The sequence below is a fragment of the Plectropomus leopardus genome, chromosome 12 (assembly GCF_026936395.1).
Source record: "Plectropomus leopardus strain MGB_pleo_1.0 chromosome 12, ASM2693639v1, whole genome shotgun sequence".
Classification (NCBI taxonomy): Eukaryota; Metazoa; Chordata; class Actinopteri; order Perciformes; family Serranidae; genus Plectropomus; species Plectropomus leopardus.
The window spans coordinates 13,020,851-13,040,188 of NC_142187.1; the positions used below are offsets into that span (position 1 = coordinate 13,020,851).

Below are 19,338 nucleotides of genomic sequence, written 5' to 3' on the forward strand. Positions count from 1 at the left end.
TACATCCAGGTCAAGCCCCCTCGCACGCACCTACTGTATGACAGCCTTGACCTTTGTGAGTGGCTGCAGCCGCCACACCGGTGGCTTCACACTGTCCCCAACAGGGAGCTGTGCAGAAGTGCCAGTGCATTATGGGGGAACAGTCGGGGGTCGTGACAACACGACGACAAGCTTCTCAAAGAGACAGTAGGAGGGGGGTGACCCATGCGTGAGGGCATGCATGTGACTGTCTGGGACATTCCAGCAGATAAAAGTGAGCATTTTTTATATTTTTAAGGTCCACTGAGGATTTAGGGGGATATACTGGCAGACATTGAATATAATATGTCGTCTTTAGCGCATAATAACCTGAAAGTAAGAATTGTCATGTTTTCATTACCTTAGAATAGCCGTTACCTACATAAGAAGTGGGTCCTCATCTACGTAGTTCATCATTTTACACCACAGGCTGTCCTCATAAACTGTTCGTACCATAGACTGTATAGAAAGATGCACAACATGTCCCCACTTCACCCCGCTGTGCTTAAGTGATGCTACCATATTCCTGATATGGCCGCTGCCATCTTGTGCTGGTTCAGAGAGGGAATCTGTGCAGTAGTGTTGTCTGCAGTAGGGAAGTTCCCACCAAAACACCCGTCGGACCAGTCGCAAGCAGCTCCACTGAATGTGAGTGAATGGACTGGCTGACACAACTGTCAATCGTGGCGTAAAATCCCCTTTTTGTATAACTGAATAACTAAAAACAATCACTTGAACAAACATCAGAGTGATGAAAACTACCTTCAGTTGCAGAATACGTCTTTGGGAAAAATTTATCTAGCATCTAATTTGAGTTCTTTGTTTGGCCTATGTCCCATACACTAACATGGAGGGGGTAGGCTTTATGGCCTATACTACAACCAGCCACCAGGGGGTGACTGAGACGTGTTGGCTTCACTATGGGGGAGCTGTCATGTTGTCCATCTTTATATATAGTCTATGGTTTGTAAGTTTTCCGACGAAAAGTAATGCACCCAAAGTTGTACATGTAATCATAAGCCAGTAATTTGTACATAACTTATGTATTTTGGAGGGCTGTAATCACATGACCAATGTGTTGACATTAGTAAGCAAGGAAGCAATCCCATAACAAGGCAGGCTGGGGTTTTGTATGGGCCTCAAAACCACTGACTTTCCCCCAGAGACGGTTGTCCGGAACTGTGTAAATTTTGAGTGAATTTTAAGATACCTGCTCACCGTGTTTCTTTCCCTAAACCGAACCACAGCGACTGAACTCGCCATTTTACAAAGGACGTAATGTCATTTGTGGGGCACCAATTTAAAGGATATCATACAAACTGTTGTCTGTGCATTTTCATAGGATATACAATTCATTCTACAAGGATATATAGTATACCGCTGTGTTTCTGAAGTAGCCCAGAATGAACAAACCAAACACTGGCACTAGATAGGGCCATCTGTGTTTTGTGTTATTTACCGTCAATAGAATCCCCTCTGCTTCGGAAATACACAAAACATTTAACGTAAAACTGCTTTATTCATTGTATTTACTGGTTAAAATCACTGGGTCCATTTGTTTTGGAGAGAAAGAGACCTCTGTGGATAATTTGGTTCCAGGTAAAAATGTCTGGATCTTCACTTATCAGAGAAAAAAGATGAGCACACATATGGAAGTTTCCCATCTTTGACATACCAAACAACATTTGAAGCGTTTTTACCAGTTCAAATCACCGGGTCTGTTTGTTTTAGAGATGAAGAGTCCTCAACGGTTAATTCGGCTCCCAGCAAAAACCTCCTGAACAATGAACACTGAAGGAATTCTAACTCGGAGTTCAAGCTTGACACATGGTAGAAGTTTCAGCTGGTTGGCGTCTACAAGCCTCCCTGCTAGACGCCACGAGATTCTACACAATGTTCCTTTAAATGTCCTTAAAGCCATTTAAAAGCTACATTTTTTATTCCACATTACACAAGATGTCAGTCAGATCTGATTCATCCTTTGGTGCAAAAAGAGTTCACACACGCTTAAAAAAAAGTTTATCTTCTCATTTTTTGTTGTTGTGTTGCAGCCGCTGAGTGTGATTGATGCATCGCTGGCTTCGCTCCATCCCACAGATTACAAATGAAAACAACAGTGTTGGGGTCCTCCCTCCCCCACTGCCGGACGAAAGCTGTGCGCGTGTGTGTGGGTGGGTGTACAGTTGTGTGTGCAACACACACACATGGGCAGAAGTACACACACTCGCACATACACTTAGCGGTTGATTGACATGTAGCTCTTGGCTTGAACACAGCTTAATCCCGCTGCTTTCACAGATGGACTCAGTCTTCCTCTTTTTGTCTGGTGTCACCAGCAGCGGCATGTTATACATTCACACAAAGACACACACACACACACACACACTGTACAGTACCATGTACTTTTGTTTACTAGGAAGGCAGGCTGCTGTGTGGGTTCTAATCCCCCTCTGTAACCCGCCCTCCCCTTAGCGGCCACCCCTGATACACACACACACACACACACACACACACACACACAAACACACGCACACACACACATATGCATCTACTCTTTGGTCATTAAAAAAACAAAGGAGGTCAGTATCAGGCAGCTGGGTCCTGTGAAGCGCGAGTTAATCCTCATTTTCAAGGCCCACAGACAAAAAGAAGCCTCACAGATGAAATGTTTCATGAGTTACACATGAACACGTTGCTCTTGTGCCACCTTGTTCATCCATCCATCCATCCGTCCACTTTCACAACAACATAGTGAGTGCGTTGTCGTTCAGGTTCTTCGTAGGTTGCTACAGTGCATTATTAGCACCAATAAAGAGGGAAGAAAAGATTAGACTTTTCTCCCCCTCCCTAATCGTATTCCACTTCTGCAAAGGCTTTGATTTCCATGTAGATGGAGCCGTGTTGATAACGTCGGGGAACTGCCCCGGAGAAATGAGGCAGAGCGATAAGATAAGGCGAGCAGATCCCAATCCAGACAAAAAAGACAAAGAGGAGAGTCATCACCCCACATGGCGGTTAATCTCCATTCAATCCAGAGATTACCGCAGTCAAAATTCTCATCGCTGCACCCAGCAAATGATTAGTCATTCCCAAAGGAGAGGTTAACTGGTGCTCCCCCCCTTCCCCTCCCCTCACCATGAAATCTTGGAGTGAAAGCTGATCAATAACTAGTTCCTGGTTACAATGACAGAGTAGCAGCTTTGGCATCACGACACATGTACTTCAATGGCAGTGCTTATTGCACACGCACACAAAGACGCACTGCTGACAGCCACACTGTTTTCTAGGCTTGTCACTTGCTAAAGACTTGACCACTGATTAGGTCATTGAGCTGTTTTCTTTACACAAGTAAACAGTAAACAGAATAAGCGTGCTCTCCAGGAGAGAGGCCCGTTTTCTCAGTATTGTGCTCAGCCTACACTGACTTCTATGCTAATGGACTGTTTTAATCGAGTCTAATCGTATTGTCGTATCAGTGTGCAAGTGATTAGCATTCAGAGAGCAACGGCGGAGGGGAGAAGCCTGACATCGATAAATGACATGTGACCCTTGACCCCCGAGTGCTCCGGCTGCTGAAAAGTTCCTCTCCATTTATCAGCCTCACCCCAGGCCTCTTCATTTCCTGTAGCACGGCTAATCATAATGTACCCAGACACCAGCAGGTCTGGAGGCCACCCTCCTTAGGGGACAGAGCGGGGAGCACCTGTAGTAAAGTAATACACCCATTTTTAGTGAGGGAGATAAGAAAGTTGTACAAGCCAACTGTCATTTGTAGATTATTAACAAATGTGTGCCATGCTAACATTTAGCAAAGAATCTTTCAAGTGAGAAACTCGTGGCAGCATGACTACTGAAACAGCGCTGGGACCCATCTCCATCCCCAGGACTCATGGTGGAAAAATCATGTGTTTATCGCGCTTACTTTATACTAAATAACATTTAAATACAAGTGTTTAATCGTATTACGCTTATCCTTAGTAAATGAAGTAGCCTACTGAGCGTATAATTCATACATAGCCTAATATAAGTATTGGACTTATATTTGCCAGCATGACTCAAAATTACAGTTAATGTTATTTCATGTGCGCTAGAAGTGTAAAAAGCCAGCTGTTTGCTAACAAGTTCACCATATCAACTTTTCAATTTTGAGTAAGTTTACAGCTGGTCCCAGTGCTCCAGAGTGGCCAAAAATCTTTTAATACTGCTTTAAGCAACTTTCCACCTTGAAATACTAGGTGTGTAATTAGTCCCCTCTTTTTCCCCCACTCAGTTGTCACTTAAGACGTGTACTTTGAAACAGCAAGTTATTAAATAGGCAGACAATTAATGCAACCAGACTGCTATAAAACATATGCAGTGCTGATGCTCACCAGGGTTTTAAAATGTGTGTGTGCCTTGTGCCACATGTTTAGCTTTGTGCGTAATGCTCTCTGCCATTGTTGTGTCTTGTCTGAGTCTAAGAGCCACAACACCAGCTCATTAATCTCATGTAGCCAGACCAGCTGTCTTGTCAAGGTCGTGGAGGTCTGGAGAAAATCTTGCTCATAAAACAACAGATAATCAGACAGTGGAAACTCGGATGCAGCCGTTCTACTTTCTTTGAAAAACCCTTGCTTGTGAAAATGGGACCTCTGCTTTCTTTTATGTTTAAGCAGGGAAGAAAATCAAGGCTTGAGTATCTTCTAACTAACCTTGGATTTCTTAAATGTTCCTGAAAGTCAATGTTGAATTTTTCAAAACATCAGCAGTAAACTGTGATGGTTTTCAACTATAAATGCATCATTCTTATGAGGCAAAATACAAAATGTGAACTCTGTACTCCACCTAACAGGTAAAAGGGACAACTCACACCAAGAAAAAACAAGCAAAAAAACCCCAACCAAACATATTTTTGCCTGTAGTGCTAGGAATCTAAATGGTTTGTGTCAATTGCAGAGTGTTGGAGCTATTAGCCGTAGAGATGTCTTCTTCTCTTCAATATAATGGAGCTAGATGGCACTCTGCTTGTGGTGCAAAAAATAAATAAATAAATAAATAAATCAATAGAAAACTCAACAGCAATGTTCCTTTTCAGAAATCATGAGCCTGTTACGGTAATCCACAAACCTTGTTGTGAGCAGTTTCATTTAGGAACTATTTTCTTTATACTGAACTACACCCACCAACCATATCACCCTACAGAAGAAAGTGTTAATCTACTGCTAGCTCACCTAGCACCACTGAGCAAACGTTACAGCTCAGCCGGGGAGGACACCTTTGATGTTACCATATCGCTCTGTCACATGCATGAGCCTCTCGTCCATGAGTAGATGCACGCTTCCTTCTGCACACTGATACAAATTTAGTTAGGTGTCAAGAAAATTGTTTCAACACTTGGCAACTCACACCAAAAGAATCTAGGTCGATAAACAGCACCATAGGTAAGTGGAAAACAATGTTTTAATATATTAGATGTAATATTTTTGATTTTGGGTTGAACTGTCCCTTTAAATGCTTGTGCAGTATGGAAGCACTCAGTCTAACCTCAGCATGATGGATACATGTGGTTGAAGCCTCAGCCCACAGTGTGACTGTTTATTAGATGCTGATATTAAATGACAAGAACAGGAAATAAAGCAGATGGACAATGACAGGTGCCAGTTTTCATTTTGGGAGGGAAAAGGCAATGGATTCATTTCCATCTGCTGAACTTGCATTTTTAATTAGAAGCACAAACACAACGCGGTTACATTGCATCTGTACAATATTTGGATACAGGATAGTATACAGATTTATCTTCTGCCAGTTATTTGAGATCTGAACATCTTGATTATTGTCTTATTTGGCAAACTCCTCACACCATTTGCAGCTTCTTTTTTTTTTGCTCTTGCATTCATCTCACTTTCTCATTGTTTGATGACACTATATGAACAGACTTGCATTTTTCTACATTATTAAAAACGATATACAAGTGTTTGTCTCATGTCAGTGTGACAGAGATTGTAGATACAATATGGTTAAGGTGAATTATGCAGGAATTGACAGCTACTGTTTGTAAACGGTATTTCTTGCAAAAGTAAAAGCCAATACCAGCTTGTCTGCTTGGCTTTTCACCAATAGATGACAAAATACTGAACATAGCCACCGTGATGTCACCCACTGGTTTGTGGACTCCTGTTTCGAAGCCTAAAATTTAACATTTTGTCTGTCGCTAACTTGCATTTTTGTTGCCATAAGTGACCATATTTGGGTGAGAGGGTAACCCTAATGCTAGCTGCTAGCTTGGTTAGCACAGTGCATTTCCAGCTATAGTTAACTATGATGGGAGCTATTTCTGATTTTTGCTAGATTACTTTTGTATGAGTCTATTCATTCGTTTTTAAGGGACAATCCTGCAGGTATACAATTAAGAAATGATCTATACCAGAGATATTTTGTCACTTCTCTGTTTAACTCACAAATAAGTTGATCAACCATCTCTTTGCGATATAAGTCTAAATATTCTATTACATGTGAAGAAACAGTGAGGTTGCACTGTCTTTGCCCAACCAGCAACTCTGAGCACACAGCAGCTTCTTCGGGGTACCATGGAAACACGCGACACCCTGCTCATGTCCGGTTTGTCAAAGAGGCCCTTTATTTTAGCAAGTGCACTGAGTATTTAGTATTTCACACACAAGCACGTATTGTACGCGCTCCTTCCACCCACACATCACTGTGATCAGATTGTCACAAGGGCCCGATGACAGAGACAATGTGACAGTATGTGATTTATTGTGTCACAAGAGAAAGTAAAAGAGGGTAATTGAGGGGTGAGCGAAGGAAACAAAGTTTGCAGGTGTCAGCGTAACTTTGTCTGCCATCAAAAGGACTATGATGAATTTATTCATGGGTGGGTGACGCTGCCAAGTCAAGGACAAACACCATATAATTACCCCATAAATTTAGGAAGTGATTAATTCTAAATTCCAGCTATTTAATTAAAATATGCAAATAGACAGCCATCGTCCTAACATGCGACACACTCAGCAGAGTAACAAAGTTTGATGGGAGTGCAGTCACTTCTGAACATTAGCTGTCTAAAAAAAGAGCCACAGACCACACACACACACACACACACACACACACACACACACACACACACACACACACACACACACACACACACACACACACACACACTCTCTACATCTGTCTCCATTGCACATTTGCGCCATTGCGCATCACTGATTTACTGAGCACATTTGGGTCCAACAGTGGTGACTCAAGCAAGCTGACTCCTTCAAAGCAGAAGAAGAGTTGGAGAGCCATTACAGATATAATTGGATTTCATTTCAACCATGTGAGTGGAAAAAAGACTTGTCACCACCCTGGAGAAAATGGAGCCAAAAAATACAATCATTGTATTTACTGCACTGCATAGAGGGAGAGTGTTTGTGTATATGTATAGATGCATTTAACAACGTGCGCCTCCGCCTGTGTATGTGTGTGTGCTTTTCTTTGGGCCGTGTGGGTGTGTGTTGCACATCTCGACGCGTAAAATCCCAAGAGACACACACACACACGCGCACACACGCAAGTGTCAAATGAATCCAGAGAAAGAGAGAGAAATGGGTTTCCCTGACACTCTTTAAAGCGATGCATCAGAGAGGGACAAATTGAAGACAGTAAATGCAGGACAGGAGGGAACCACAGCATCAGCCAGGCCTCTCTACTTTCGGAAATAAGCCTCACAAATTGTATATCATGTCTGTCACTGCTACACAGCAAAATGCCCATCTTGACAAGACGTTACAGAGCCCTGAAACTGGCAAAAAAAAAAGACTTGCACTGAAAGATGAAAATAATGTTATGACGATAGAAGGATGGTGTAATACTTTAGCTACTGTTACAAGAGTTTATACAGTCCTTGTGCATTCATGCAATAACTGTAGAATCATAAAAACAAGAAAAGAGTACTGTTTTGGATTGAGTGTTCATGCGTTATTCCAACATGTTTACCCACTGCTAGCTGTCTCCATTGCTCTATTGATGTTTTGCATATATAAACACACACATTTAAATCCAGGCAACGCAGTTGCCAGAATAAATGTTGGTTTGTACGTTGTACATTGTACATTTCTGCAATCCACAGATATGTCACATTTGCATGTTAGTTAAGAGACTGATGTTGTTAAAGTGGAAAGCCTTGGTTACTCATGCAGGCTGGTGGTTGGGGCTGAGCTGTTCATAAATAACAATAATTGCTTATTGAATAACTGACTGTAACTGGACCTTTTGTGATAATGTGGAAAATAAATAAATAAAAGTTTTTTAAAAAAACAACATTTGCATGTTGTATGTAGACTTGCCAGAACACTGTGATTAATGTGTTGTTAGGTTTAGGCACAAAACACTTTGTAGCGGTTAGGAAAAGATCATGTCTGGCTTGAAATACCTAGTAAGGGCACAATCCAGGCAAGATATACAGCAATGTTTCTGTAAAAAACATCCACATTTTGTGGCACTAACCTGTCTGGAAGAAAAATAGCTACGGGTCACTGAATAGATGCCACATTCGTTGCCTAAAAAGCCACTGGTAACCCAGCAATGACTCGATAACTCACATAGTTTTGTTTGTTTTCTCATTCAGTAGTCTGCAGCGGACTACAGCTTGGCAGCCATCTCGACTGTCATCCACCATGCCCTCCATGCAGTCAGCTCATATACTACATCTTTTCAAAAAACTTGATATAATATGTATAAAATGTGCAACATATTTGTGGTTTGCAGAAATGTACAATGCCAATGTTTTCATCGGTGACTGAGCTGATCCAGGACCAATCTCTGACCTGAACGTTCATGGACAAAAACTATTTTATTATTATTGTATTATTATATAAGTATGAGGAGGGGGGGGCTTTAATAATTAACTGTGCACCAAGACAAAAAAATAAAATAAAATAAGATAGTGACACATAAATGGGAGAGTAGAACAAATGCATGCACTTGCTTTCTTCACATTCCTTTCTACACTGCATTTTAATTATTTAACCAACCAATATTATTTATTTATGTATTCATATATTTTTTGACCTGTCTTATAATGTAATAAAAGATACATTTCATGGCTCCTTATAAGCATAGTAGGGTGGAGATTATTTTAGTCATGCACACATGAATCAAATTAACATGGTTTATGCAGTTTTGTGACTCTCCTGACATTAAATCTGGGATAGGGAGTTTTCTAAGAAATACAAAAAACATAAACGGCGTATTCTGAAAATACAGTCTCCTCCTGAAAATGAACGTTTTACCAGAAAGAATACGTTCGGGTAGAACTTTTTTGTAATCATCAACATCTTGATTTCTAATAGTAATTAAATTACTTTTTTTTAAAGTTACTTTACAAAATAAATGTAATCAATTCATTTTATCATGTAAGTCCATCGTATCTTAATAGTTTCTTCCAAACATTGCTTGTGGGCCTATACAGTTCTTTGAGATAACACACTGATGTCTAGCTAATGTTAGCGACGAGGCCAGTCTTTCCTCACAGGCGAGATTTTTCTAACACCTGAAAACAGAGCAAAGAGGAGGTTCAGAAGTCGTGTTTATGCTGAAGTTTCTTATGGAATTTTTGCCCCTACATTTTTAATGCAGTAGTTTGCCATATTTTAAGACATCAACATTTTTGAAACAGGTAACAAGCTTTGTAAACAAGTCAGATTTCTCATTCCTTGCCACATGTGCTCACTTTTTTTGAGGAAAACAAGATGTTAAGACTCAATCCTAGATAAATGAGCTAAGATGGGTGGATTTTGCACCACGGCACCCAGATGCCACACCGGTCTTTTAGGAATGCGCCAGAAAAGTGGAGCTCCGCACGGTGAGTCAAGACGAGGGAGGAGGGAGCCTGGGAGCATTTGATTTCCCATCAAGAACCTCCAAATGCCTTCAGACCTCCCCTTCACAGCCCTGACAGGCACACCTACATACACATCTTCACATCATCACACTCCTGTGCACATGCAGACAGATGGGTGCAGCTGCTGCACACCTCCCTGTGTCTAACTGACATATATATTTAACCACCCACACGTACTTTACATGACACACACGCACGCAAGATGCAAATCAAGGCACACTGACACACAGGCAGGCTTTTCCACTCACTGCTCCACGTGTGCAGGGCTGCCCTGAGATATTCACCAGAGATTTGGGAGTTTAACTGGTGCAGGGCCCAGATTGGAGGCTTTGATCGTCATGCAAGAGTCAGCTCACCAAAATGTTGACGATGGGTTATTTAGAAGCTGGAGGCTGCTTTGGACAAACACACACCACAACAGACTGAGCCCGCTTCTCTGGCATCAAGAGTCTGGGTTTCCCTCTCCTCCCCCCGAATCCTCATCTCCATCCTAAATGTGCCAACCTTTTGTTTAGAGAGTTTTTATCTGGCAGAATATGAAGCTTGACAATACACAGAAATGATAATAAGGCTCCTCTTCTGATATTTCGAGGCTCTGACCCAGTTTTGATTTGTTCCACGGGGGGCGTTACTGCGATACATCGCTTCAGAACACAACTCTAATCCTAATAAACAGTGAATCCGCTCTATAATTACACCACAAACTTTCCTCGCCACAAACAAGTGATGTTTGATGGTGGATTGCTGGATTTCGTCTAAGCCGGCCGGCCAAGTGTGATATTTGCCACCTACTTGGAAAGGAAACGATTTGCAGGTACATGAGGAATCAGCCAGATTGAGGGAGATGCTACATGTGTGCGAGTGTCTTTGAAGGAGGAGGAGAGAAACGGGATCTGAGGGGAGCAGTGAGTGACAGAGGGAGAGACAAAGGTAGAAGACAACACAAGTAAAAATGAAAAATAGATACAGAAAGAGCCAGATGGAGGTTTGAATATTCTGCTAACTGCCATCCCTCCACATGTACTGTGGCGTGACGTGCCGTTGTCGCTGTAACCCGCCCGATGAAGAACAAGGCAGATGCGTAATGTTGTAGGAGAACTCAAATGTCAGTCGGTAATGGGCAGCCTGTTATATTAATCTCAGTCAGGGGCCTCCTTAAGACTCCAACATCCTTTGGGAGGAGTGTCATAAAAAATAACGCAGTAAAGAGAACTGTGTAGCAATGCAGCATGAAAAATGCCCTCCATCTGCAGTGACTCAGCCAGTGAATCCAAGGTAAAGAGGAATATGTTTGCCCTCTCTCTTTCTCCTCTCATCTCCACGCTCTCTCTCTCTGTCTGTCTCTCCGTCTCACTCTCCACACACGCTCTAGCTCATAGACTCGTGTCCGCACAGACGGAAAAGGGAGACACTTGCTTTAGCACATTATCAAGGCCTGCTTACATTCATCGGGTACATACGATTTCACTCACTGTCCTCAAATAGACATATGAATTCACGCATGCTTGCTCAAACAATCACTACTGTCTTTCCTTTTCTAAATCAAACAGCAGATGCAGGCGTTTTCTTCCTCTACCCCCTCCAGTTTGTTAATCTGTTAATTCTACATTCCCTGGGTGAGACAGACAATAAGGACGATAGGCTTCAACGTTAAAACCCCTGGCTATCGGATCTACATGGTGAGACTGTCTATTGTTGCGGGGCTTTCTAATGTAAATAGGCAGTGTAAACAACAATCACTACATGCTACTGTCCTAGATAGATACTACTGTGGACCGCAACACCATTAAGCACAAAGACATATTTATGCATGACTGACTACACACACATTCATAAGTTCCAGTAGACCGTGGCGAGGCCGAGGACAGCACATGCATAAACAAGCATGAACTCTCTTTTTGATAAAGTTCACAGGGACTATGTTTACATGCACAAAATATTCACTTTTTTGTTCACATGACTAATGAAAATGAATTCCACTAATATTCATGATTACATGCAGCCATGCACACTCAGATTAATGTGCCGTAACATGTCATTTATCACATCAAAATATGGAAAAGTGACATTCTCGTTCCATTTTGCTTCATTGCATCAAAATATCAACTTCTAAGTTTTCTATTTGTTTTTACAAGCAAACACAAGCTCTTTTTAACACTAATATCATCACAACCAAGTACCTCCTTTAAGCATAATTTGCATTTTAATACAGAGCCAAACATTGGCAACATCATCCCGCTCCAATGTGGGATTTTCAACAGTATGCCGGCATCGTAGAATCAAAAGAGGCCTGATGGGTGTGACATATAACATATGTGTCGGCAACGCTTTAGAAACAATACGACTGGCATTAACATGGCAATAAGAGTCATTTACCTTAACATGGCATCAAAACATAAAACCCACCCTGCCCATGTTCCAGTCCTGCTGATTGTCTTGTTTATATAGACACTGTTTCAATACTATTTCTACCTCCCATGATGGCGCATAGGCAGGACTGCTCTATCCCTACATCCCACAATCATACTTTACAGAACGGTGATGCGGCATAACAATGCAATATTCCTGCCTTGAACTGGCAGTGCAAAAAGGGCTGTAGCCTCCGTCTTTTATTCCTTCAATCATCCTGCTGAAAAGGTTGTTCATGCAATATTTGTGCATATTCAAAAATCTGTTGATATCTGAGCTTTCATAATGTTTAAACGAATGTGTGTTTCTCCCCCCAACCAGAACTGTGGGCTTTTCTTTTGGGAATGCATTTCTACTCTAGCTTTAAAAACTGCTGACTAGTTGGTTTGTGCCCAACGCACAGAGCTAACAGTAAACAAGCATGATGCCTAGTGTGGCAAAGTACGTTAGAAACCTTAATTGAGAGGTATATTCCGCATACACTGCATACATGTTCAAAGAATGCTCCCAAAACCCGAATAAATTTTAGCATATCCAGCAAGTCCTAAATCTAAAATGCTATATGAGGAAAAATTCGGACTATCTAAACTGAATGTATCAAATTTAGAATATTGTAATATTTGAAATAACAGTGGAATATTACTGTGCATTTAAACTAAAGTGTACTGAGCATCTTTTAGTGTCGTGAACTGTTTGTAGTGGGATATAGTATTTCCACAATAAAAAAACTCCACTTCTTGGGGGGGATGTAAATGTTCACAGAAGGTGTGTGAATAAATCCTGGTATTTATGAAACCACTCAAATTTGATGAGCAGTGAATGGAGGCATATCATCACTTCCTTTTCTTTGCAAAGGCAGTGTGAGCCTGTTTATTCCCAGGATGTGTTACCTTTGCATGACTGCACCCCTCGCCGTGTTAAGTTTTCTGATTTTTTGATTTTCAAACCGGTGCACCTGTAATTCGAGGAGCGACTCCTTGTTTACCCGCTCATGTTGCATTGAAAATCGCTGCACAAAAGTAGGGATTTTTTGATTTCAAGATGACATGGGATACATTCATACGCAGTTTCCTGTTTTTTAATCTTATCCTGTTTTTGATCATATCTGGGAAATGACATTTACACGCTACATAGAGCAGCCTGGCTATTCATACATGATTCCGACATTATCCAGGTTTCGGATCATCTGTTCCAGTGCAGGTGAATTCCTCTCTGTCGTTTTTGTACCAATTTAGTTACTGCAGCAGCTGAGGATGAACCCAGTTCTGACTTCCTGGCCTTTGCTGCTTTTACTGTGCTGCTGGAATGAGGTTCCTCTATATCTGATCCCCAGTAAGAGCAAAGACACAGTCTATCCTCCACATTACCAGTGTCAGACATACACTTTCATTTCAGCATGTAGCCCATCATTGCATCATTTATGATCATATTTTTTGTTTTACTGACTGACTATTACATAATTTAAGTTGAGGAAGCACTGCAAACACAGCATGCAGTGTTTGCAGGGGATCACAGGAGCCTGGTTTCTTTTGGAGTACTCCAGCTAGCAAGTAATCTATTTTTTTTTTTTTTTTACCACAGACAGTTTGACTTGTCATATGCCACATTAACATCTTTAACACTGTAATTATTTTAGCAGCAGAGGGGAGAAATGTTAATGGTATCTACAAAGTTGTAATTCAATGAGTTGCAGAGATCAGACAGTTCTTGCAGCAGCGTTATCTCCCACTATATGAAACGAACTACAGAGGTGCCAAAAAACCTTTTAAAAATGGTTGTAGAGCCACAACTGCTTGTAGTTATATGTGAACAAAATCCTTTATTAACAGTGATACAATACATTCTGTTGATTTTTCTGTGGTAAATTTACCACTTAAACTTCAGGGAATATCCAAGTTTTTATCTCATAAATTATGACTTTTTTTCCTCCGATTTTTTAAAATTTTAGCAGTGTTTAGCAGTGAGCTCCTCAATTTGGAATAATGCTGGAGCTCTCTTGAGTCTTAAAGTCATTAATTTGATCATTTACACTTGTGCTATTTTTTACATTATTACCCAAGAACCAGATCATTACTTGGAGACCAGTAAATACTGAAATGCACTGATTTATGTCAGAACCATAGAGCTTTACATATAACTGAGGTTTAAAATACAGTTGTTCTGAGGTGAACAGTTCAAAAGATACCTCAGTACAGTACAGTACTGAGCTCTGCTGATGCAGACCATTTGATGAAAGCTGTGGAAAAGCCAGTAGGCAGATTTTGGGATTGGATTGCTTTGTCAAACTACCATCCAAGTTAAAGAATGAAATTTCTTGTTTTCTTAAATAACAACAATGGATGACAAGCACAAACAGTGCTACTGATGACCTTCCTATAATAGCAAACATGTCAATAGATTCATCACTATGTCAACTGAGCAAACTCCATTCGCAGATTAAGCAATTTTAGAAGTTGGGAAGTTGGCTCTGGTGTAACCAGCGGATATCCATGTTTTGTTAGTTGAAGCTACCAGTAACTCCAACTAGTAGCTGCAACTAACACAACATGGATATCCATGTTATCTTGTAGTTATGTGGCAAATCCAATTGTAGGGTTGCCCTGCACTTTTCAAAATAACCATAATAAAGTGGAAGTTATATTGGGATTGTTTTGTCAAACCAGGTAAAATTTGTTTTAAAAAAATCATTTGTTTTAGAACATCTCCAGTACATTTAACTGCTATTTGCATTTAAAAGACTTTATTTCCTGACTTCACATTGGTGTACTTGCGTAGCATATATGCACACACATGCAGTAAATGCTTTGGGAGCCTAATGCAAGTTATCCTGTACTAGAATAAATTATATTTCCCTTCCGCTGACATACTGACACCCTTCCTGACATTAAAATAAACCCACAGTCGAGCACTTCTCACACACGAGAACACATGCAGGCACGTCAGAGAGAGAGTGAAAGAGAGAGCATGTCAGCTTCTGCTGTGGCCTCACTCATCCGTGGCCTGCTCCGATGCAGATGTGCTCTCTACCTCGTTAACCTCGACCAATGGGAGCTGCCCGCGTGCAGCTGTGCAGCCGACATGCCGCTCTGCCTCACCACACTGCAGCGCTGGCACGAGGAGCCCACTGGCACCAAGTCAACACATACTCACATGCTTGGACACATGTACGTACACATACAGTACATGCTAGTGTGCGCACACATACACACACACACACACACACACCCCCACACCCCCACACACACACACACACACACACACACACACACACACACGGCTGGAGAGTGCTCAGACATGACTGTGTTTTCAAACAGAATGCACCTCTGCTCAGACTCGGAGCATCTCGCTGCACAGTGTGCTGGCATGTATTACACGCAGTCACCTTGTTCAAGGCCAGAAATAAATAGGTAATTTATTGACAGGGGCGGCTTACCTGACTACATTCAATTACACTTTGCGAGGGGCTTGTAGAAATTTATATTTATTCCTGTAATGCTCACCGCAGCTCAGCATCCTGCAGGGCTGCAGCTACTACTACCGCCCGCTTCACAGTAACCATAGCAACTACTTGGGGCTACCAGGGTTTTGAGGGGAGGAAGGTCAAGGGTTGAGTTCTGTTCAGTGGAGAAATCAAATCTGCTCTTTGCCTAGACAGCAGCTCTGAAGATTGATGTCCAGCAGGAGAAGAATCCATAGAGCAAGTTGCTTTGGGGGGTTCAGGCTGCTCTGACCCAGGCTAAAATCTGCTGCCCATGCCCACTGTGACTGAGTGCCTATCTGACTGATGCAGAGGCTTTCCTGTCTGCTGAATCAAGATGTTTTTTATCTGCTTGTGTGATTGTCCTGAAACATCAGAGGACTCGGAAATGCTGGATTTATTCCAGGCAACTCTCGGTCAATCAGTTTGCAGTCTGTTGATTTGTCTCTTTTTGCCTTTTACATCAGAAGCGAGCCCACAGGTGGTCGCTTACTTTATCGTAGCCATGGCAACTGTGTTTGGCGGAGTAGAGAAAAAAAAAAACCTTCACTTACCTTTAGAGGGGCAGCTCCTTGATGAGCGTGGGCGATTTCTCCTTCGCTAAGTGTGTTTTAGGCTCTGACGGACCTCTGACTCAGAACAAAATGGACACTGCTCGCTGCCCCCCGTCAGCCCAGGTGGGCCATATTCATTCCCCCTCAAGGCCAGTCCACAGATGGGCTGAGCCAAAAGGGGGTGAGTTGCGGGGGTGGAGGGAACTGGGCACAGTCCTGGCATGGAGGAGCCGAGCCATCTGCCTGTCAGGACTGCTCCATTTCAGACCCCTGCTCTGGCTCTCCAGTGTTCCCACCACAGATGGACAGCCTTCAGAAAGGTGTTAGTCATGCCTGGGCTGCATCACAGTGACACTAGGAGGGCCGTACAGTCTGGCTATCATTAAAGCAAAGGCTGAGTGAAGAAAGGAGGATGGAGGGAGGAGTAAATCGGTTGTGTATTTGAACAGGTTGAAAGGGGTTACAAGGCATGGCGGGGACCTGTCAGTAACTGATATTTGCACACAACATTAAGTAAACGGCGTGTGCATGTCAGATATCAAAGGAACAGTGTGTAAGAAACAAAGGTGAGGATTGCAGATTGCAACCAGTTGGAACTTCTCCTGGTTAGTGTTCCTTCAGTGTTCATCCTTTAAGAGGTTTTTAGCAGGTGTCAAATTACCCACAGAGGTCTTTGTTTCTCCAAAGCAAACGATCCAGGTGATTTTAACCGATAAAAACGCTGAATTAAGCAGTGTTACATTACAAATCAGTGTTTTCCTGATGCTGATTGGCACGTCACTGACAGGCTGCTAATTTGTACTCACCTATTTTGTCTAGTAGCTTAATGTGTGCTCACCTTATTTCTGATCCAAATGTTCAGGAGTTTTATCCAGAAGCAGAATTATCAGCCGAATTATCTTCTTCTCCAAGTCAAACAGACCTGTTGATTTAAACCTGTAAAAACACAGAATAACAGAGTTTTACGTTACAAATCTGTTTTTCTGACGCTGTTTGGAACATTGCAGTATACTTTTTTTTTCCTTTTAAATGTGTGTGTGTCCCTTTGTATCATTCTGTGTTCCCGCCATTAATCTGAAGGTTTCTGCAGGTCCTTGAACATTGTGCAGGCAGCAGTTTGTCACTCATGGGAAGGATAATTGATACGTTGATTCGTTAAGAGCTGATCAGATAAATGTATGAGAGGAGCAGTTGTTTGTGAGGGAATGCAAACTTTTAGACCCAGTAGAAAGAACAGTTAAGTTTCACTTTTAATGCACCTGACTTTCTGCGATTCCATCAGTGCACAGAGTACACTCTGCGCTCCGACAGTGTGGTGCAATGAATAACTGAACAACAATTATTTCAACAGCATTTGTAATCAATGGCCCAGCTCCAAAAAAAGAAAATCTATTTGTGGCAGCAGGTGCTCTATTGTGGCTGGTTGCTACAAATAAATGACTGTGTGGGGAAACCCTGTAGAGGAATGACAGTGACAACATTGTGATCTCCACTGACAAGGCCGCGCTCCCTTTGTAGATAAAGGCTCATTCTAAGGTAATGAATTCTTATTTTTAGGTGATTATCAAATACTAAAGAATCATACTTATTATATTATATTCCATTTCTGCTTATATATCTTCTTAAATCCTACAGACTCGACCTTTAAATACAACAGCCTACAACCCCTCATTTTACTTTCAGCACCCACACAGCACCACCACCTCTCTCCCTTTTGTCCTCGTTTTCTTGCTCTTACACCCCTGCCTTCCTGTGTCATTTTCCTTTTCACTGCTGTCTCTTGTGTGCTCCCACATAAGCAACATTTGAACACACAAACCCACTTCATTTTCTCACCTAGGTTTCCTGTCCGTCGTAGCCCTCTTTCCATTCACCTCTCCTTTCCCTCATCACATCATTTCTTTATGACCTTTTATTTCTCCTCCCCTCTGCTCTCCACTCCTCCTGTCAGTGGTAGCCCCATCACTAATCCGTTGGGATGCAGTGCAGCATCTCTGCCGGGGTTTTCTGGAAGTGGATTTGTAAGAGAAACACCAGTAAGCCCCTCGCTCCCCCTGTCTTAATGGCAGATTAGTGCCTTGCTCCGGCATTAAGTCGACAAACACACAGAGCCGTCGCGGAGCCTCGCAGGCAGGTACAGGAGTAAGGTGGAGAAGCTCGGGGAGAGACTCGACATCTGTCAGAAAAGTGGGAGCGAGGAACGGGGGTAAAAAGAGGGGGGAGGGCGATCATCGTAAACTAAACATAAGCTGCTTAATGTACCACCTGCTAATTCAATTTTTCACAGGAGAAGAGACAGGTATGGCGAAAAGACACGTGAACCCCTGCATATTTACCTCTTCATGGTGATGTTGTCATGTTCAGAGAGGTTGACCTTTTTTCAAGACGTTGGGTTTGACTGCAGCTCATATCGGTGGGGTATTTTTGTCCTCCTGTGCAGCAAATATAGACCATGTTTGCAATTAATATCACATGAAACAGATGGCATTTCTAATAAACAGGGAAAGGGTTTTTAGAATCATAATCTCATACCATAAAATTGTAAAACTTTTTTTTTTAACAGTTTAAACTTTAAGATGTAATTGCATGTTTTGATTTCTAAAAAAGAAATCTCTATATTGCGTTTTTTTTTTTAAAAATACATAAGATCTGAATTTCAAATTATTATGTGCTTATTTTTGGAGCTATAAGTTTTATGAGGCAAATGATAAATAAAAAGCAGCATGAACTAGAGTTGGGATTTGAAGAGGATCGCTTTTTGAATTAGTTCTTTTTAACCGCGGCCAAAGCTTTTAAAGTCAGAGACTTTGGACGGAGCCAGGCTAGCTGTTTCCCTCTGTTTCCAGTCTCTGTGTCAAGCTAAGCTAACCAGCTGCCGACAGTAGCTTCAAATTTACTGTGTAGACATGAGAGCATAGCTACAACCTTCTCATCTAATTCTCTGCAAGAAAACCATTAAGTATATCTCACAAAATCTTCATACTACACACAAC

General features: G+C 41.8%; 1 protein-coding gene across 1 annotated transcript in view; it reads right to left on the reverse strand.

Moving 5' to 3' along the window:
- dab1b (DAB adaptor protein 1b) overlaps positions 1-19,338 on the reverse strand; it is a 124,280-nt gene that overhangs the window by 63,542 nt on the left and 41,400 nt on the right. Inside the window, exons 2-3 of the mRNA XM_088085148.1 lie at positions 18,682-18,777; positions 17,184-17,281 (exon numbers count right to left, since the gene is read on the reverse strand). The gene's annotated coding sequence lies outside the window, so the exon portion shown is untranslated. The remainder of the gene's footprint in view (positions 1-17,183; positions 17,282-18,681; positions 18,778-19,338) is intronic.